This window comes from Dermacentor silvarum, chromosome 3, assembly GCF_013339745.2.
Source record: "Dermacentor silvarum isolate Dsil-2018 chromosome 3, BIME_Dsil_1.4, whole genome shotgun sequence".
NCBI lineage: Eukaryota > Metazoa > Arthropoda > Arachnida > Ixodida > Ixodidae > Dermacentor > Dermacentor silvarum.
In genome coordinates this window covers 142,392,197-142,414,718 of record NC_051156.1, presented here as the reverse complement: position 1 = coordinate 142,414,718, position 22,522 = coordinate 142,392,197, and the positions used below count along the sequence as shown (strand labels likewise).

Here is a 22,522-nt window from a genome sequence, read left to right as displayed (position 1 = left end):
TATAGAGAAAGGTACTTTCTTTGTCCCCCTGAAAGTTGGGCAAGCGGCCGAATAAATCGCATTGTTCGTGCGCCACTCCTCTTTACTTTCTGTTTTTCTTTATGCTTATCATACGTCCATGGGCGCTTTCTCGTGAGGTAATTGCAGCGCCTGCATGTGGTTGCGAAAAAAAAAATAACAAGGAAAACTTCGCACGCACGTGACTGCGCTTCCTTTGAAAATCAAAGGCTTGGCCTCCTCACTGCCCTTAGCCAGTCAGATCGATGAAAGGGCATCCTCTGCCAGCAGGAACTTAAATAGGCCCGGCCAACCGCAGCTGCACACATAAAACTGAATTTATCCACTCTATAAATTGCTTTTAATGTTTCTCGTCGATCGTTATGTCTTCTAACGCACAAATTTCCATTTTGGCTACACAATGTCTCTCTACTATATATAAAAAAAGTTGTCGCAGTTTCACCTGAAAGGCGAAGCATCAATTGCGATAGCAAATTTGTAGAGAGCTATACGGAGTAATGATATTAGCTTTATCAGCTGTATAAACTTGGACATGCAGCAGCACCGGCAACACGCAGAACTGTTGTCGACGCCGTCGGCGTTTTGCCCGCGTTCGCTCAAAATGCGTGCGGCGTTGGGGACTGTTGCCGGAGCCTCTGATATAAATAGGCACTTGGTGCCGCAGCTAAACGTCGCCTCCCTTCCCTCCACCCCCCCTCCCCCACGGCCTCTCGCGCGTCGGAAGAAGGAGCGTTTGCTCTACATATATGGTGATTGTAAAGGAGGAAAGAGACGCCTACTTCTGCAGCCCTTAAGGGAGCACGGCGCGAACGCGCGTTTGTTCTCCGCCGTGCGTTCACTCCCCGTGAAAGCGCGCGCCCCTCGCGCCCTTTCACTCGCACATACAGCGTTCGGCGCGCGGCGACGATTTCATCTCCATTGACGTCATATGGAACCTCACGGCGACGGCGACGCCGACGGCAGAAATCTGCTTTTGAGTGTCCATATAATTGCTATCGCAATAAAAGTCACTGACAAGTGTACTCCCTCTGGGCTGTTGTGGTCCATACAACTTCGAACGAGGTATTTTTAAAACTACTATCCGTCAACTTCTTTATTTCACATGTGTTCCTCTTACAAAGAAAGCGGGGAAATGTTTGGACAGGAACAAAAAGCTACAGCAAAGTATCTTGACGAGGTTCCTGCCCATAAGTCTTGGCATAGAGGATAAAAAGCAAAGAACCATACAATTATACAATGTACATACTGAATACAGGTGAGCAACGCATATAAAAAGGCAGTGATATACATTCCTACAAGAGACATTACACCAAAAGAATATATTCACGATAGAATTATTTCACATATTTAGTAAAGGTGTACATAGTGGAACGCGCGAATAACATTAAACTTAAATACATTCTTATAAACAATGAATTTAAGGAATTATTTCACTAACATAAAACCGAAAATCGGCAAATGTTAGACGACAAAAAAAATGTCTGTACATTTTCGGCAGTGGCGTAATCGTGTTCCTGCCGAAAATTTATACCAGTAGCGAAGTACACTTGGTTACTACAATATTAGCTGTTTTTGTCTGTTTGAGCTCTGCGCCACCAGAGCTCTGCGCCACCAGGTGGCTGCACCATGCAGGCCGCTCTCGTTTACGCCTCCGCCTCAACGCCCCCCAGTCCACCTACGTTTACCCGATTACCGGACAAGCTAAACCTCTCTAATGTGACGAGATTCCTCGGATGCCAAAGCGGGACGCGGGGCGGGGGAGGTGGCAGGGGTCGGAAATAGAGAACAAGGTTCAACATTCATTCCGAGTATCGTTTACGTGAAGGGAAACTTTCGTCCAAGCTCTTCAGTAAATTCCCACTCGCGTTTCGACATCATTCCATGCGCTTCCAACAACACTTGCGTGACAAGCAAGGGAGCATGAAGACAGCCTGGTCAGGTTCGTCAGCCAGCGCATCGATAAGTCCATTGTAGCTGGATCGAGAACACTTACGACCTGGGAAAGTTCACAGCTGATTCGGCACCACAGGGTAGGCATTTTGGGACAACTCAGGGTTCTGAGAGGCCTAAGTGAGACAAAGCACTGTCCCACACGTAAGATGTGGGATAGCGGGACCAGGGAAGTAAAAGCGGGACGAGTCCCCCATCGGGACGTCTGATCACCTTAGTTATATAACGTATTTTTTTTTACTAACACACGTTTTCATGTTTTGACATACTCGCAATGTCTAGTTTAATAAAATATTATCTTGCAATTGTACTGCTGAAGTCATTGGATCATCGTGTATCATTTAAGTGTATTTTGTACTGTTGATCTTCTTAACTACTAGATTTGCCTCACATGGAAATTTTTACTACATGTAATACGGGCTCATTATGGTCGGAATACTGCATATTTTCCGCTTTATATATTCGGAACGCTCTACTAACTTATCTCAAACACTGTTCATCACGTAGTACATTTACAAAAGAATTGCTTTCGTACTTATTGAATTGTTAGGTCTGAATGCATCCCTTCAGAATATTGTTCATTGCTTATTTGTTCTAATGCAACTAAGTTTACCGCTGCTGTTTTAGTTTAGAAACTACTCTTATTGTTTGTAACCTTTGACAGAAAGTTCCCCTACAGCTTCGGCTCTCCCTCTGTATATTTATCTGTGGGTTGCTTTTTTGCTATGAACTTAAACCTGTTTCTGATTCTGAAAATGCACTGAACAAATGCCGGTTTCTAAGTGCTGTGGTGTCAAAAGTATACCTGACACGAATCCCAGGATAGTACCAATGCGGAAATCTGCGGTATTCAACCACAACACATTTCGTTAAGACGAAGTGCTCCTATAAGACAGGCGTATTCGGCTATATCACCTGTCTCATTTGTTATCATTATTTGCAGGTTACCGTCGGTGCACGCATACGTATCGGCTTCCTGGGGATGTATTCTGCGATGATCGCCTCGGCGATACTATCGTCTTCGCATGACCACGGCCGATCAGGATGCGCGCTCGAGGGAGCGCGCGCGTCCAGACCAGCCGTGGCATGCATGACGTAGGGCTCAAACCACCCAATCAGCTCATCCGATTTTGCTCAACCAGCCAATCGGCGCGCGCCTGTCACCGAGGCGATACTATCGCCGAAAGTGATCGTTGTAGAATACGTCCCCTGTATTCGGGCCATGAGCAAAGCTCCGAACACACGGAACGTGCACGTTACAAGCGCCCTGTCGGCGCGGCGTCGCTTGTGGTGGTTAAAATGCATTTTGTGTGATTGCCCGGCTAAAGATGTTTCGAGCTGCATTAGTAAATTAAACTTCGTCAATGCAAAAAAAAAAAAAAAAAAAAGCCACGCTTACCTTTAGGAAGAAGCTTGATACGCCAGAAAATACGCCAAAAAGAAAGACGTGTTGCGATGCCGCCTTGGAGTAGGCTCTTTAAATGATAACAGCCTTTTCACCGCCCGATTCATGGCCGATCTCCCACAGTGGGCTGCGCTACAGTAGCTGCACCATTTCACTAGGGAACAACAAATTCCCGCAATGGCTCGCCATGACGTCGTGGATTTTTTGATGGTGCCTGCTCGGACTTAGTTAATGTTTCAGCGGCAAAGACAGACTACATTGTATTATAAAAATAGTCAGACTGAATTCGGCAAGATTCCAGAACTCTTGCTGAGGCACAACGGCCCGAATATGAAAAGATACATTTGAAATCAGTGACTTCACACGACGTACTGGTCCGGGGGTTTCGGCGCAAAATTCAAAAGATGGAACTTTGTCTTTCTAAAGAATTCTAGTGCTATAGTTACCGTGTTACCGTTTCCGACACCGGCTGCCACGAATGCGCATGCGCGGAGCTTACCCTGCTCCGATAAGTCACACGGCCGTCAAATTTAGCTCCCCGTCACGGCACCAGCATCCGCCAGAGGGCAGCATTCTCGCCGTCTTCTCCTCCAAAATTGAAACGCCGGCGACTTACGAGAACATCGGCCAACGTCCCCGGCGTGCCGTTTTTGACAGCGAGGAACCGCTGCCGCGTGGCAGCGATTCTCCTATAGATGGCGCGAGCATTCACGTGAGGTTAAGGTCCCTCGATAAATTAAAAAGTTTTATCTAGAGACCTCACGTGAGGCCACCCCGATAGGTTGCAAAAAGAAAACCCGAAAAGAAAAAAAGCCGGCAAATCCCACGCCCTGTGGGAATCGATGTTATGCGAAGCAGTGTGCGGGGAGCCTCCCAAGTTAACGAAACGACCACGAGAGCACCGAGACGTAGGCGGCTCTTTCATGACTTACATGAAACGCATGTCATGGCATTCATGTCATGAGCCCTCAGGAGTCCCTTTAGCTACACCTAAGAGACCTTCGAAAGCCTTCGTCATGCTCATGACTATGACGTCTACCAGCATTTTTAAGTGTTTCCTTCACTTAATTAGTACCCACCTCCGAACCCATTTCAGTGGTTTGTGAGTGTTAATTTTTTCGCTGTGTCATTGTCATTTTTGCTGAGTCATGCTCATGACTATGACTTCTACCAGCATCCTTCAGTGTTTTCTTCACTTATTACCCACGTACGAACCCACTTCAGTGGTTTTTGAGTGTTAATCTTCTTCGCTGGGTCATTGTCATGACCTACATGACACGCATATCATGACATTGACCTATCAATTATGTTCGCCATACACTCCTGTCATACTATGCTAATTTTGGTGCCTACCAAGTTAACGAAACGACCATAGGAGCACCAAGACGTAGGCGGCTGTTTCATGATCTACATCACATGCATGTCATGACATTCATGTCATTACATATTATTTATGTTTGTCATATACTCTTGTCATAGTATGACAATTTTCGTACATACGAAGTTAACGATACGACCATGAGAGCACAAAGTCGTAGGCGGCTAGATAGATAGATACTGTCAAAGTAGCAAATGTTCGCCAAGAAATGCTTCGCATTTAAAATAACGAAATGCAAATTAATCTGAAACAAGGAGCCATATATATATTCTCGGTTTGTTTCTTTGCGATGATGATTATTAGTTTTTTCACTTAATACTGAATCTTTATAAAGAACAGTTTCATCTAATCGCTCGCAAGAACACCGAACTATTTGTTGGTGCGGACGCAGATACTGCAAGAAGTCTTTCTAGCCTCGACATCATCGCGCGCGATGTGTGAAACAGTATAAATTTAAGAGTATAAACCAGTCTATAAAACAGACGCCCCAGAGTTCTCGAGCGACAGCTCGTGTGTGCCAAAGAGCTCTGCAGGTGTAGTTGAGTGAGTGAGACAACTTTAATAAATATCCGGCAAATTGATGGCGTGGGTCTAGGCTGCGCCAGGAGCAGGAGAGAGACCCTGTCTCTCGGTAGCTTCCCGGGCTTGCTGGATGGCCCAAAGTTGGTCCTGAAGATCAGAGCTAGTCAGTGCGGTTCTCCATCGCGCCCTTAGTTCATCCGGGGGGACTGCAATTCTCCTCTGAACTATTTCACAATCCCAGAGTATGTGCTCTGGGGTGTAGTTGTAGTAATAAACTTTATCCAAAGTGACTGAAGTGCCTCTTGGCCCAGCGGGAGGGGTCCAGGCTCCAGGGCTCCTGCGACTTTGGCTGCTGAGCGATCCCGGTTCACCAGATGTCGCGGGTCGTCCAGGCTAAAGCCAGGGTCCTTCTATATACTAGCAGCGCGGCCTCCGGCCCATTAATTGGGACTGACTGGGATTGGGGATGGGGGTATAGCTGCGCCTTTAATTTTACAACGAAGCTGTTAAGAGCAACGTTCATAGATCTACTTCTATAAACGTTGGTTAAGGGCTCAGTCTCCGATGGTCGTATCCGCGTGTAGCAAAAAACTCTCATTGGCTCGAGCACTTTTTGTTTCGCACTTTTAATATTTCATTCTGAGAGGATTTAACATAAAAGGCATGCGCGACCGGTGTTTTGTTTCCTGACATTCGTTTATGGGCTGTCATTCTCAAAATTTTGAGGAGCTGTATAAACTTGGACATGTAGCAGCACCAGCAACGCGCAAAACTTGTCGATGGCGGCGGCGTTTTGCCCGCGTTCGCACGGAACGCGCGCGGCATTGGTGACGTGTTTATGAAGAACGTGCCAACCTTTGCTGTGCACCCTATGGCGGTGTACCATAGGCGATCATAAGGCCATGGTCCCTGTAGTCACTAAATAAATGAAAACCGCCGGATCATACACATTTCTCACTCTTTAATAGTTCAAATAACCACTTACACCATCACATCTTAATAGTCATAATTGGAAATACATAATTCCCACCATAGTACAGCTTTGCTGGTCTTCCATCTCCACCCCCGTGGAAGGGCTGACAGTTTTTCTTTAGGCGCCCCGCAACTCAGTTGCGCCAAAGCACGCACCCTTTTCATCGATGCCTTTGTCGCGGCGTTGAAAGTCCGACCACCACGAAAACTAGCCAAAGAGTCAAAGAAAGCCATTCGCCTAAAAAAGAAAATGCAGAGATAAAGCAGTCCCAACAATGGAACACTGCTGTATACAGATATGTGCTGTGACCATATGCCTTGGAGCCCCTTCGGCAAATATTATGTGCAGCTCAGCACATAAACGTGTAACAAAGAGACATCATGAGAAAACAAATAATTTTCCTTCACACGCTGAGCAATTGAAATGTGCGAGAAAAAAAGTAACAAACAACCATGATTTATGGTGCCGCTCTCACTGGGGAGTATATGACAATAGTATGGTCCGTAAGCTCAACCTTTGTGGCTAGTGCCGGTATCTGCATGGTCGCATTGTAGAAGAACGCGTGTCGCGTGATAATCGGTGACGATAGCGCATTTGTTCGACTTTCCCGGAAGCATCTTAGTGAGGTGCGCCAAGAGAATGGATACCATGTCCTTCAGTCTACAACGAGAACAATAGCAGACCGCGCCGTCTGGGGTCACAGCGGCAATGCCAAAAAGATAACGCCCCGTGTTTGCAAATCCATGTATGTGTAAGGCCAATGTCAGTGCCTGAGCCAATTACACACATAACTGCAAGACGGACTCTTGCTGTGAAGTGCGCGTCACCGATGTGAGGAGACAATCAGGACACCTGCTGTGTTTTTGTCCTTGTTGCGGCGTGATGTCCGGCGCGACCTTCCTTGGACTTGCTGATGGCCATTATCAGAGACAAAAGGGCGTGTTAGAAATAGGGGACCCAAAAGTCAGGAGACGTACGCTATCCGCCTGACATACAAATGAAAGCAAAATGAAAGCAAATGAAACGCGAGTGGAGGATAAGGTTTTGAGTGACCAAAGCTGCTTGAGGCAGCTAGGGGCGGATCCAGGGTAACATCGAGGGGGAGGGGGAAGCGTAGGTTCACCCTTGTTGTAAGGGCACGTAAGAAATTGGTGAAGAATGGGGGAGGCGAAATGGTGGAGGGGTGCGTAGTGCTTATCTCTCGGGGTGGGTCCGGGCCCCATGTCCCCCCTATGAAGGCGCTGAGCTGGGCTCCATAAAGGGCTGCAGTAAAAAGCGCCTCCTCTTCACAATGACTCTCTATCTCTCTGTGTCCCCTGCGTATCCGTCAGTGACTTGAGTGCGCGTTTCTAGACCTCCCTAAATATAATTGGACCATAGCTTCTCACGTAGTTGCGCCATGTGCGTTTGGTCTGCGCAATATTTAAGGCGAATAGCTTTCTTCGGCTAATCGCCCGTTTTCATGGTCGGTTGTTGGCACAATGGTACAAAGGCGCCGATGCAAAGAACGCGTGCTCTCACGCAACGGAGTTGCGCGAGGCGTTCCTGGCCGAACACCAACTATTCTCTTTGAGATGCACGTGCGTCGGGCGAGAGCTTTGGGACGTCCGGAGGTTTATACATGCGGTGGTGGAGCGCTCGGGAAAGACAGCCCTCCACTTCTCCTGCCGCCCTCTCCCCCTGCGGCTGTTGTGGGAATCAAGGATGGCAGTCGCCTCCCACGCCGGCACTCGCGCCGTTGGAGACAAAACATGTATGGTATACTCTATATATGATATATCACGACTGCTATAGTGCTGCGTATGTGCTTGTTAGCGGCCCGGCCAGTTCTCTACAGAATTACACAATGACAAAAAAAAAAAAAAAAAACGCTATACCTACATACCCTCACTGCTACAAATACACGTATTCAAGCGCATCATTCATTTAAACAGCGATAGGCTATTCATTCGCTTACGTTGAGAATCAACGTCGATGGCTGCTGCACAAAGTTTATCACAATGTCATGGTTTCGTAGCTCCAGCAAATGCTCCTTTATATGTATGTTTCACACAGCGAAACATATCACTCATTCGAGAGCACATCAGCTCGAAATCCTGCAACTGTAGACAGTTAATTTCACAGCATTGGAAAAAAAATAAAGAATTGCTAGTATTCAGTGGCAGGTCAAGAATGCATCAGCATTCAGAAGAATGCATTCCTGCGATGTAATGAAGTGGGGCCGTTGGCACGGTAAAGCACGAGGGGCACGGTAAAACATTACTTTAGTGAAGAAACAGAAGTGCTTTGCTCACGCTCTCGAGATTGACATGGCTTATCTCGCTGTACAGATACTGGCCGACGTGTATCTTTGTGTTACTGGTTTTAGTGTTAAATAGAAATTCTTCTTCTCTTTCTGTGGTTTTACGTGCCAAAACCAGTTCTGATTATGAGGCATGCCGTAGTGGAGGGCTCCGGGTTAATTCTGACTACCTGGGGTTCTTTAACGCCCACTACAACGCAAGCACATGGGCGTTTTTGCATTTCGCCCCCATCGAAATGCGGCCGCCGCGGCCGGGATTCGATCCCGCGACTTCGTGCTCAGCAGCGCAACGCCTTAGCCACTGAGCCGCTTGCCGCAGTGTTGTTCATAAGGCTGTACAATTAGAAAGCATGATTTCAGCACACGATCCAGATACAGGTTATCAAGTTATGTTTTTGATAGTAAATTTGTACTGAAAAAATGCTGAGTGTTCTGTAAAGCTCGAGATAGAAGAGGAGCAAGCGTTGTCGTACTATTTCAGTACAAAACACAGGTTCAACACCAAGATATATTCTTTATAGACCACCGAATTCTTCCTTCGATGTAATTGGAAGACTTAATAATTATCATGCATTGTCACGTGAAAGTGGAAGATAAGTTAATCATAGCAGATATTTTAACATGTCAAATATGAATAGGGAAACATTTTCATCTAGACCATGCCACGCTATTGATACTGAAATATTGGATATCATGTTTAAATACGATCTCACGCAAGTAGTTACTGATCCCACTAGAATAAAACAGGGCTCGAAATCTATCCTTGATGTATATCTTGTGAGTGGCAGTATAAAGGAAATCATGTGGTGCAGCGTCACATATGTCATATCTGATCACAAGGTGGTGGTACTACCACTAAAGGGAGTTATACGTAAACAGCCGAGAGTGATGAAACAGTTTCCTAATTGTTCTAAAGCAGATGATGAATCGATAATTGATAATCTGCATGGCGTTTCAATATGATAATTTCAATACAAGTAATTGCACTGCTGATGATATGTGGCTTTGTTTTAAAGATATAGTTCAAGATTGCGTACAGCGATTCATCCCTTTGACATCTAAAATCGTTGAAAATCACAATCCTCGGATAAAAAGAGAAACTTTACAGCTGAGGCTAAAGTTGAAACGGTTAAACAAAAAATCGAACAAGGCGAGCAGTCCTCTTTTAAATGCGCGAAGAAATAAAAGGAAAACGTTCTCGTGAAAAAGAAAAAAAATATCACAATGAAAAATCCGGCACAACATGAAGGACGAAGACAAAGCAGAGCCAAGGAGATACAGAAAAGGTTTGGACAAGATAAAGCAGCAGATTTTGTAGACGCTGTTAGACTCAAACGCAGGAAAGGATTCACTGCAGTCGTAGTGAATAACAAGAAAGAATGTGTAACAAGCGTCACAATAAAGACAGAATATACAGAAGCAGCAGAAGAAACGGCGATAGCCCTTGCAATAACACAAACTGAATCATACATAATAATCAGTGACTCACAGGCAGCAATTCACAACTATACAAATGGCCGACACTCCCCAGAGGCACTATACATATTATTGAAAGGAGCCAAAAAAATAAAAGACAAACACGTTCAATTACTATGGACACCTTCCCATACTCCGACCTCACCGGGGGACGGCGGAAACAACGAGGCGGCACACAACGCAGCTTGAGGGCTAACCGACCGAGTTGCGACAAACATTGGTGCCGTCAACTCGGGGGCCGCCGAAGAAGGTGAGGATGGATATTGGCAGTAGGGAGACAGATTGGCCAAGTAGAAAGACATAACAACACATTATAAAATGCAGAGGCGTATTTGTCCACCACCTCATCAAAAATTAAATAAATCGCAGTCTGTGCAGTGCATGGCGGCAGTTACAAACGAGAACTACTGTAATCCAGTAATGTGGAATATGCTATATCCAGATATATACACGACAAACGAATGCAAGTCATGCGGCTCAAGAGCAACTCTTGATCATATATGCTGTGGGAATGCCAAGGGCTGACGAGTAGCAACGGGGAGACCGCCTCTAGCGAAAGCCTCCGCGCGCGTTGGTGTGCTGTGCTGCTCAGCTCAGCCCCAGAAGATCAACTGTGGGCAGTCCAGCGGGCCGACGACGCCGCCAGAGCCCAAGGGCTCGTGGCAGACGCCTAGGCAGGCTGAAGCCCACCCTACTAACTTGCCGGACAAAAATAAAGTTTTATTGCGATAACAATTATATGGACACTCAAAAGCAGATTTCTGCCGTCGCCGTCGCCGTCGCCGTGAGGTTCCGTATGACGTCAATGGGGATGAAATCGGCGCCGCGCGCCGAACGCTGTATGTGCGAGTGAAAGAGCGCGAGGGGCGCGCGCTTTTACGGGGAATGAACGCACGGCGGAGAACAAACGCGCGTTCTGCGCCGTGCTCCCTTAAAGGCTGCAGAAGTAGGCGTCTCTTTCCTCCTTTACAATCAGCATATATGTAGAGCAAACGCGCCTTCTTCCGACGCGCGAGAGGCCGTGGGGGAGGGGGGGAGGGGGAGGGAAGGGAGGCGACGTTTAGCTGCGGCACCAAGTGCTTATTTATATCAGAGGCTCCGGCAACAGTCACCAACGCCGCACGCATTTTGAGCGAACGCGGGCAAAACGCCGACGGCGTCGACAACAGTTATGCGTGTTGCCGGTGCTGCTGCATGTCCAAGTTTATACAGCTGATAAAGCTAATATCATTACTCCGTATAGCTCTCTACAAATTTGCTATCGCAATTGATGCTTCGCCTTTCAGGTGAAACTGCGACAACTTTTTTACCTACCTACCTGCAATGAAAACTTGCTAGTATTTATTAAAATGTTCCCAAGCAAATTTTGGAGGAGGCCAGCCCAGGCATGAGCTCTACCGACGTGTTTCTTTTAAATGGGAAATTAGTGAGTGACGACGCTGCAGCTTGTACAGCTTTTAATAACCATTTCAATGGTGTTTACACAAAAGATAACGGCTACCTACCGTCCGTCATTTATTGTAAGTCTACCTTCAGCATCAGATGTCATCATTTCTGATGAAGGTGTTTTTAATTTATTGTTAAAGCTGGATATAAAAAAAATATATGGGATCAGATGAGATACCGAATGCCTTCCTAAAACAGCACGCAGAATGATGTGCAAAATATTTGTGTGTGTTGTACGCTATAGATCTCTTAACCAAGGTGCGTTACATGAAGACTGGAGGATTTCCAGAATTAAGCCTCTACATAACACGTGTGACAAAACACAATTTGAAAATTACCGGCCAATTTTGCTAACCTCAAAAGTCTGCTAAATGTGAAAGCAAATAATCCATAAACATATTGTTTCATTTCTTGAATAACGCACTGTACTAACAAGCGCACAGCATTTGGTTTCGACGCGGACATTTAACCAGCACAGAACTGCTTGAAACCATTCACGACTTTGCTGCATCATTTAATGAAGGAAAGCAGGTAGATAACGTTTCGCATAAAATTTTACTTTACAAATTGGGATATATAATAAAAATGAGAAACTTCTATCATTGATACGAGCCAACCTTTATAGTAGACAACAATTTGTATCCCTAAAGGAAACCCATTCTGGTAATATGTCCCTGCTTATTCTGGCGTTCCCCAGGGTTCCGTCCTCTGACCGCTTTTGTTTCTGTTGTTTATTAATTATGTGTCACCGATATTTCCGTAAATGTGAAGTTGTATGCTGACGATTGTGTATTGTACACGAAAATATCTTCCGCTGAGGATCAGATAAGGCTGAATAGCCAATTTGGCAAGGTCATTGCTTGGTGCCTGGAATGACAAATGCAAATTAATTACAATTGAACAGTTATATGAAAATAACACTGAAGAAAAACCTTTTACGTTATCAGTGCATCACTAATAACGTCTCTCTATCAGAAGTTCAAGTATATAAATATTTTCTATTATGGATAACAAATGATCTAACTCGGAACAAGTATATTGACACAATTACGGGAAACTGCATTGACTGACTGACTGAATAAACTTTATTAAAACCAGCAAGAGGTGGTGGCTGGGCCTAGGCCTCCCACGTGGGGACGTCGAGGTGTTGCCTCTTCGCCGCCTGGCAGGCTTGCTGGGTCGCCCAGAGTTGGTTGTCGAGGTTGGAGCTACGCAGGGCAGAGTGCCATCTCGACGAGAGGGTCGTGGGGTAGTGCCGGGGTAATGTTGTGTACAGTCCCACAGCATGTGTGTAATAAGTGTGGCTGGCTGTGTCTTGCAACATTGGGAAATTTCTTTTTCGAAAGCGCTCCTTAAAGTATTCTTCTCCGCCTGTTCGCATGCTAGCATATGAAACACTTATTCGTCCAATGTCGCAATATGCAATGCTAATGTGGGATTCAGACACTAAGCGTAATATTAAAGAACTAGAAAAAGTGCGAAAGTTGCAATTTATCTACAACTCTTACGGTCGAACGTCAGTGACTGAGCTGTTGACAAGAAGTGGTCTGCAATGTATTGTGGAGAGAAACCGTATTTGTCCCCTGAAGTTCTTCCAGTTCTTGAATGGGCATTTAGATGTTAACACTTCCGGTATTCTTGCATATTAATCGAGTTACGCCACTTGCAAGTGACAAAGTAAGATGATAACAACTTTAATTCACGGATTAATTGCTATGAGTACTCTTTTTTCGTAGAGCTGTTATGGACTGGAATAATCTTTCTAATGATGTTGCATCACATAGCACACTGTCATTGTTTGACAGAAGCCTCACTTGACCCTCACTAATCATTGCATATTATAATGCGTTATATTGTATTTATTGTCCATAGTATTATTGCACTTTATTGTTTTTTATTGTATACAGCATTTTAATTATTGCTGTATTGTATCTTAGTTGATCATTCATGTCTGCGTCTTCTGTACCCACCATATTCCATGACCTTTTAAGATCGCAGTATTCATAAATAAGTACGAAGCCTGAACGTCCTGCCAAATTTTACTGGATATAATGTCGTGAATACTCAGCCGAAAATAACACTTTCAACGGGGAAAAAGATTTTATTTTCTAATTAGCCTAGCGATTACATTAACAGAGCCAAAGCGCTTGATCTGTAAGCAGACACCACCCGACAAGGCCCTATTTTGGAGGTGAAATATGCATGTAGGAGCAAGCGCGGGCTTCACCTCTGCTCCAAAGAAGCGGCGGGAACTTTCACTACAGCAGATTTGGTTCTATGGGACATGACGCAAGCGCCAGCCGTCTCAAAGAGCCAGTTGGCGTCGGCACGAGAGACGTGCGATCGTGGTCTAATGAATTGCTCACGGATGTGGTTGCAAGAACATACACAGTTATCGCCCCATTCATTTGAAGCTCGCGATGTGAGCCTATATGAGGCCTGATAAGATAACATTTTCATTCCGCTTGAACGTGTTAGGCTGGGGCTTGCTCACCTCTTTGTCAGACAAACCGTTTCTCGCTTGTTTTAACTTCGCGAAGTCCAAAACATATTTTCGCTTGAAGTGCAACTTCCCCAAATGCAACTATCCCAAATAAAACTACGCCAAATGCAAATGTCCCAAATGCAACTGCCCCAAATGCAACTGCACCAAATGAGTTAACTGCTCCAAATGCCACTTGGGGTTTTCTGAAAGAAATAGTTGAAAAGGTTTTTTTTTTAAAGCGCGATTTAGCCTGAAATTTATTCTCAGTGCTTCCTGGTCTTCCAGGTCTTTCCGGTTTCCCTCTGTCGGGCACCTTAAGTGCAGTGTCGTTATCAGGATGTCCTTAAGCGACTCTGGCGGATGTGCATTCCTCTTGGAACATTCAGCTACATTCGACAACCCTTCCAGTTAAAGCGTCGTTACAAACAAGGAACTGTTTTGTTCCATAGCCGACAAATTACTGCCTGTTTCTCTGACCTGAAACAATTTATCGCTGAAGAAAAGGTGTCATTTGAGTAAAATAACCTATTGTTGAGTGACTGCACTAGGTATTTACCACTGAGAACTTGCTCCAGCGCATAAAGAACGCTACTATCTGTTTGCATTAAATAAGAATATAAATAAGAAAATAAGAATAAGAAAAAGACTCGAGACGGCTGAGATGTGTATGGAAATCAGCGGAAAAGACAACGACGTCAGCCAGGCAGCAGAGACATGTGTTCCATTTGAGGCCGCGTAAAATATTATCCATCATCCTCTCAAAAGTGGCTGGAGCGTTAAACAGGCCGAAACGCATCACGGTAAATTCATATAATCCGTCAATTTTAGGCGGCAACACGATTACGCCACTGTCGAACATTTACACCAGCAGCGATGTAGAATACACTTGGTTACTGTAATATGAACTGTTTTTTCTCTGTTTGATTTCTGCGCCACCAGGTGACAGCACCATACAGGCCGCTCACGTTTACGGTTCCGGCGAAACGCCCCAACGCTCGGTCCGCTCGCGTTTACCCGATTACCGGACAAGCTAAACCTCTCTATTGATATAAGATATCGCTCCGTCAGCCGAGTTTTCCGTGTTCGCCGGTTATGCTTTCCTTCGAGCGTTGGGCACTTCACACGCGGGAACATCTTGCGTCGCACCATAGCCTCGTCGCACATAAAGATTACGGTAATAACTTCCTAAAATTGTCCGTACAGTTACTAAATTTCGAAATTCCTAATTATTGTCGAAGTAGTTTGGATGCCCGCAATCTCTCTACTTTTCTTGTGAAATTGTGTAGAACCTTTTGTTTTATTAATACAAATTTCCTTTGCGTTTCTATGTTTTCCTTATTATATTCTCTTACATCTGTTTTCCTTAAAGCTTTATTATCCTCTTGTTTGCTACAGTACCGCCTGTTTCTTGGCCAATCCTCCGTAGGGGGTCAGCGTCATTAACTGGGAGCAATCAAGCATGCAAGATGGAGAAACAAAAGGCACGGCCGGCGGTTGGCGAAAGGCGTATATGTTGTTGTCGATGAAAACCAGGTAGAGGTGGCCTTTGTTGCCGTAAGTCGTATTCAGTGCCGATAATAACGTAAAAACCAGTGCGGACGTAGCGTAAGATGTCAATGAAGAACTCTGCGAAAAAGAAGAAACAGGCAGAGAGGTTAAAAAAAAAAAAGCAATGCTACATTTAAATAGAAAAAAAAAAAAAAAGAAGGTCTCACCGAGATTTGAACTCGGATCGCTGGATTCAGAGTCCAGAGTGCTAACCATTACACCATGAGACCCAACCTTCCGACGCCGGGAATCGAACCCGGGCCTTCTGGGTGAAAGCCAGATATCCTAGCCACTAGACCACGCCGGAGATGGCAGCGCGGGAGCGAGCGCTCGAACCGGTTTCTATTTGCAGCCGCGGTGCCGCGTTGCCGCAGCGTCCGCTGCACGGTTGTTGTAGCTACAGAAATAGATGCGAGTGCTGTGTCATATAATACGCATTGCTGAGATACGTGCAGCCTTGTTGACGCTGGCGCCGAACGGAAGGGCTCGATCGGCCTGTCAGCCTTGAAGCGACACTGTAGGCGTAGCCAAAGTACTATAGAGGGGTCTGTGGTTTGCTTAGCGCTCTCGCGCCTTATCAAATAAGTGGCACTGGAATCACACGAGGCTCCCTAAAGGCTTCGTAACATACGTTATAGATGGTTGGCGTGCTGCACCGGCAAATATCAAATATATAATCCACACTGTCAAACTTCTGCATGCAACATTTTGCCCTTAATCACCCAGCCCAAACCGTGGAAAATTCTGGGAGACATGCTCGACCTTATAATAATCGAGCAGCAGCGGGCACGAATGAGGAATGCTTAATTAGATTATACGAGCTAATTACACTTCCAGAATAGCAAAGGGCGATTTTGATCGTGGCAGGAGGCCTTGGTACGTAGCGCAAAAAAAGACACGGAAAGGAAAGGCTGATGGCGACGCTACGCTGAAGTAACCCACCAGCTAGCCGTGACGTTTGCATTGGCGTCATCGAGCCGCCATTTTAGGGTACTAGCACGTCGAAAAGCTGAGTAAACAAGAAAAATGACAGCACGACAGGCGCGTTTGGCGCCGAGCGACAAATCGATAACAGTGGTAATCCGCTGAAAAATGGTGACCGTCAAAAAAAAAAAAAGCAAAACAATGTATACGCGTGATAACTAAGGCACTGACGTCATCGTAGCCTTTATGTTTGGGTGCGGGCACGGTGAGAAGCCACGCACATGGCGTCGTGTGTGCAGATGCAGCATACATTGCATGCTAAAGAAACCAATTGCTCATCCAAAGATCCAGTGCAAGCAGTTAAGTTTCGCCAGCTCTTGGTGTGCCAAAACGGCCTAAATACGAGGATATATTGTGATACTATCGACGTCACGCTGACGTACCGCGGCCAAAGTATAGGCGAAAATTAAAAAATAATACATTATGGGGTTTTACGTGCCAAAACCACGATCTGATTATGAGGCACGCCGTAGTAGGGGACTCCGGAAATTTGGACCACCTGGGGTTCTTTAACGTGCACCTAAATCTAAGTACACCGGTGTTCTCGTATTTCGCCCCTATCGAAATGCGGCCACCGTGGCCGGGATTCGATCCCGCGACCTCGTGCTCAGCAGCCCAACACCATAGCCACTGAGCAACCACGGCGGGTGGCGAACATTTAAGTGAGGAGACTTTCGCCTCAGTTTTTCTTCAGTAATAACGCCTTCCCATTCGTTGCTTCTTTACGAATGCCTCGTGGACCCGACGTGCCTTGGTGACCGGCGAGCACTTCGCGTAAAGAAATCGAGGACACCTCGAACGGCGGCTGTAATGATGATGGTGATGATTTCCGTCATAAACGGCATCAACCCACTGTTGGGGCGACGCCATGAATTGGGTGGTATTACGATAACGAAAAGATAAATGAAAATATGGAAGAAACCGATCAAAAATAAGTTAAAGTGAGGCGTAATGCAGTAGTCAGCGTTTAAGAAATAATAAAGAAAAAGAAGTTAACAAATATTTAAGGGAAAGCAATAAAGAAGTGTGGTAGGAGATATTTTACAAATTCTTAATTTGTATTTTTCTGTGAGGAAATTGAATTTTCTAATTTTATGAAAAGAATCGCGGAAATGTGGCACACGATGAATAAAACACGAAACCATTAACAAATCATTTTTTTTCTTGATTTGCACGAGTAATCACATATGTGGATCGGAAAACGTTCCTATATATGACTGTAGCCTAGCGCCGATGCTTCAAGTGAGAGTACAGAGGTCAACACACATGTCTATAGAACACACTCGCGAGGGCCAAAGCTGCCACGAAAGCTTAAGCCGACGAACAGGTCGAGAGAAATCAATGGAAACTGTAAATTTAGTCACGCAAGCTCACATACAGCCGATTTTGTGCCACATGACGTCATCAGATTTGCCAGCGCAGTTCTGCGAACATGATTCGCGCGTTCTAGAGATGTGTGTTGACCTCTGTACAACAGTACTGTACTGCATAAACTCAGCCCAAGATTACGGGTCGGAATCTCCCAAAGTAGTTTTCGTTAAGTAGAAAACTGCGGGCAGAATAGATTAAAAAAACTGATGAATTGATTACAGCTCATTGCAGATGTAGCATAGCGCGGACGTGCCACCAGACCAGGGGCGGCTTGCGCGAACATTTAATAACGAAAATAATAATGAATTTAAGAAATTGTTCTAATGCGGACTGGGAGTAGTCTAGGGATCATTTAAGAACGCGTTCTTCAATTCGTTATTATTTTCGTTATTAAATGTTCGTGCATGCAAGCCGCCCCATATCTACGGAATAAAAAAGCGGTGGGTTACGACAATGCAACACCACTATACCGGTTGCAAGAATAACGTGGATGCAAATATTTTATGGATTTTGCAAAACGCTTTGCTGAACTGTACTTGTTCTTTCACTTCATTTCGATCACCTCATTGCTGGTCCCGTGCACTGTGGCGCGACCCTAAACGGGGGTGCCCCGTGAGCTCCTGCTTTTAGCGGTCGCATTTCGTCGATGTCGTTTGCAACGTTAACTGAACCTGTGTATTGTTCGTGCTGTTTACTTGTAGACTCCAAGCTATGGCTGAGCGCTTAGTTACGTATATATTAGACGCGTGTGAGCAATTTTGTTTTCAATGTGAAAGCCTTGTACGTCTCATCGTTCAGTCGACCTTCAACGTCCTTGAGCGAAAACCGTGTCGTCGAAGCGAAATCGTACACGATGACGACTCGGTGTAGTAATTCGTTTACTACACCGACCCGGCATCGTGTCTTATACGTAGTATGAGCACCAAGCTGGGCTAGTTGGTTGAAGTTCATATTGGAAAGATTTTAACTGCGCTAGAAACAGCGACAAAGGAGGACGAAAAAGACACCACGTGCGCAGTGGTGTCTTTTTCGTCCTCTTTTGTCCTTGTTTCTAGTGCAGTTAAAATCTTTCCATCGTGTCTTACCTATACGCAAACGCTCACGCAACAATTCTGATGGTGCGCGGGTCAAGCAAGCAACACTCACGGAACAATTTTAACGCTACCGCGTTAAAATTGGGCCCCGTGTCGCAGACAATCCGGCGTCGGCGTCGGTGTCAGCGTAAGCATCGGCGTCCGTGGCATCCGTGGCGGAGAAATTCATCCCGAACCACTCCGACCACACAGGCCTGGCGCAAAGGTTTAGGGAACGAAAATTGAATTTCTCGAAGCAAACTCCGTCAGAAAAATCATAAAGTACGACTTATCTGCAACCTACAGACGTGAGCGTCGGATTGTAATTTGAATATACGAGAAAAAAGCCTGATAAGATGCCAGGGATCTTTGAATGCTATCGCGTTCCACTCTTCAAGGCGAAGCTTAAGCGTCCTCCAAGCTACAATTCTGTTGGTCGTGCGCGGGTAACTGTCGTCACCGTGTTAAAATGAGTGAATTCAGGCACTCGAACCCACGACCTTTGGTGTTAATTAGGGCGAGGTTAATTAAGGCGCTGTTAAAAAAGGTAGCCTCAATTAAGGCCCTCGAACCCGCAACCTTTGGTCGGAAAAAAGAAGTAATAAGAAGTAACAACGCAGGGAGAGGCCTTCGTCCTGCAGTGGACATAAAATATAGGCTGATGATGATGATGAACGCATTTGAATGAGAATGTCACGTATGTCTCTTGAGCGCGCAGGCTAAGCCAGGCTTTCGCCTTGACCCTCTTTGGCGTATGCTAAAGTGACGGTAAATTTTTGCAGTAAATACTTGTCATAAAGGAAAGAAAGTAACCATTAGACAGAAAGGGAGAAAGAAAATAGCTGTCGTGTCGAGGTGTGTTTCCCCCCCCCCCCCCCGCCCCTTTTCTTTTTCTCTCTCAAGCCAGTATTCACGGCAGAAACGCCGGTACTTAGACAGCTACCGCCCATCGCTTCTCCTCCATTCACCTGGTATGAGGAGTACTGATACGTAGTACTGACACAGTGATTTTCGATCTCGTAGAAACCTTGCCACATCCTTTTTCGCGCGTAAAAATGATGAAACTAAGTACGAAGATGGAGATATATTTTTAAGATATATTAATTAAAAAAAGAAAAAAAAAGAAAAGGAAAAAAAAAAACACGGCCCAAGCACTCCGTACAGATGGTTAACCAGCGAAGCTGAAACGTGCGGCCCCGGTGTTTAGCAGTGAGTTGATCCCGACGCTGTATTGAAGCGTTTCTCAATTATTGATTACATGTTTGTGTTTCTATAGTGGAACGCAAGCGCCAATGGCGGGTGGATGCTGCTAACAACGACGCCGAGCTAACTCGAGATATCGAACGCATGCGACAACGGCGAGCCGAGGAAGCGGCGTTGCGGGCAGAGCAGCGTCAACGTGGTAATGTCGGGAACGCGTTCGCCGGGGTCAACGCCCGCTTTCGGCGGGAGTTTCTCGAGCGGCACTTGGAGCGCGTGCTTGGGTACGATGCAGAGAACGACATCACCCACGGCGTTGCCAATGGCGCGCGCGCTTGGGTGCGACTTAGGTGACGACGTAACTGACGGCACAGCCAATGGAGACCTTTATCGAAATATGCGGCGAACGTTTTTTCGGTTCGCCTAGCCATATACAGCTTTCGCTGTAAACAGCCGCAAGATCCCACGCTTTGTTAGAATCGATGTTATGCGAAGCAGTATGCGGGGAGCCTACCAAGTTAACGAAACGACCATGAGAGCACCCATACGTAGGCGGCTGTTTCATGACTTACATGACACGAATGTCATGACATTCCTGTCATGCCCTATCATTTATGTCCGGACCCATTTCAGTGGTTTTTGAGTGTTAATCTTTTTTCGCTGAGTCATTGTCATTTTTGCTGAGTGATGCTTCTGACTATCACTTCTACCATCATCATTTAGTGTTTCCTTCACTTAGTGCCCACGTCCGAAGCTATTCCAGTGGTTTTTCAGTGTTAATAATTTTCGCTGAGTCATTGTCATTTTTGTTGAGTCGATCATGCTCTTGACTATTTCTCTCATCATCCTTTAGTGTTTCCTTCACTTAGTACCCACGTCCGAACCCATTTCAGTGGCTTTTGATCGTTAATCTTTTTTTGCCGAGTAGTTGTCATTTTTGCTGAGTCATGCTGGTGACTATGACTTCTACCATCATCCTTTAGTGTTCCTTCACTTAGTACCCATGTCCGAACCAATTTCAGTGGTGTTTAAGTGTTAATCTTTTTTCGCTGAGTCATTGTCATTTTAGTCATTGCACATGTCATTGTTTTGGTGCTTTTTTGTAACCCACTCCTGCTCACAGCCTATCCAGGCTAGCAGCACTGCTGAAATAAAATAAAGTAAAAAATTACGCTGAGTCATGGTCATGACTATGACTTCCACCATCATCCTTTAGTGTTTCCTTCACTGCGTATCCACGTCCAAACCAATTTCAGTGGTTTTTGAGTGTTAATCTTTTTTCGCTGAGTCATTTTCATTTTGGCTGAGTCATGCTCATGACTATGACTTCCACCTTAGTGTTTCCTTCACTTAGTACCCATGTCCGAACCCAACATAGTTACATACCAAGTTAACGATCGAAACGACCATGACAGCACCAAGACGTAGGCGGCTGTTTCATGACCTACATGACAAACATGTCATGATATTCATGTCATGACCTATAATTTATGTTCATCCATACACTCTTGTCCTACTATGCCAATTTTGGTACCTACCAAGTTAACGAAACGACCACGAGAGCACCAAGACGTAGGCGTCTAGATAGATAGATAGATAGATAGATAGATAGATAGATAGATAGATAGATAGATAGATAGATAGATAGATAGATAGATAGATAGATAGATAGATAGATAGATAGATAGATAGATAGATACTGGCAAAGTGGCAAATGTTCGCCAAGAAATGCTTCGCATTTAATAACTAAATAAATGTATAAATAAATAGAAAATTGGCGGGGCATCTATTCTCTAGAGATTACTGGCGACCTTAATGCTATTAGCAATATATTTTATGGTTGGTGCGTAATTTTGATGATATACTTTATACACTGATTACTATGAAAGGTGGCAAATACCCAATAACACATAACCAGTATCACAGGTTGGCATCAAAGAGTTCTGTTGAGGAGCAGCACATACACGCATACACAGTGGTACATTCGCAGGAGTGCGTCAAGCTGCCACCGTCGTCGTCGTCGTCAGCCCCCTTCTTGTCGCCATTATACCATTGTCCTCACATACGCATGCATTGCCGCAAACGGGTTCAGTGGAAAAATAAAAAATAACTAAAGCCTTCGTCTTTTTCTTTTCTCGCAGCATATCGAATGCGTCGAACTGTGACACATGCTATAATATGTATAATATGTCTCATTGCGGAAGAAATTATCTGCGTGAGGTCGCGCGAACGCGCGCAATTCAGCACTATGTAGCTTTCCTTAACCGATACAAGAAACTCGCTGCAAAGTCGGAACTGCTTGAAGCTGACGCATATAATTTTCTCAGACGCGAGTCACGCTAAGAAGCACGAGTATTTCGTATAAGGCGGGCTCATTTACACCGCAACGAT

General features: G+C 45.3%; 1 protein-coding gene and 2 non-coding genes across 4 annotated transcripts in view; 1 reads left to right on the top strand and 2 right to left on the bottom strand.

The window, feature by feature from the left end:
- LOC119444827 (uncharacterized) overlaps nucleotides 1-22,522 on the top strand; it is a 186,969-nt gene that overhangs the window by 1,302 nt on the left and 163,145 nt on the right. The gene's annotated exons all lie outside the window — the stretch shown is intronic.
- Nucleotides 15,662-15,733, bottom strand: Trnaq-cug (transfer RNA glutamine (anticodon CUG)). Its single transcript has one exon. It is a non-coding gene; the product is annotated as a tRNA-Gln (tRNA).
- On the bottom strand, nucleotides 15,739-15,810 carry Trnae-uuc (transfer RNA glutamic acid (anticodon UUC)). The gene has a single exon. It is a non-coding gene; the product is annotated as a tRNA-Glu (tRNA).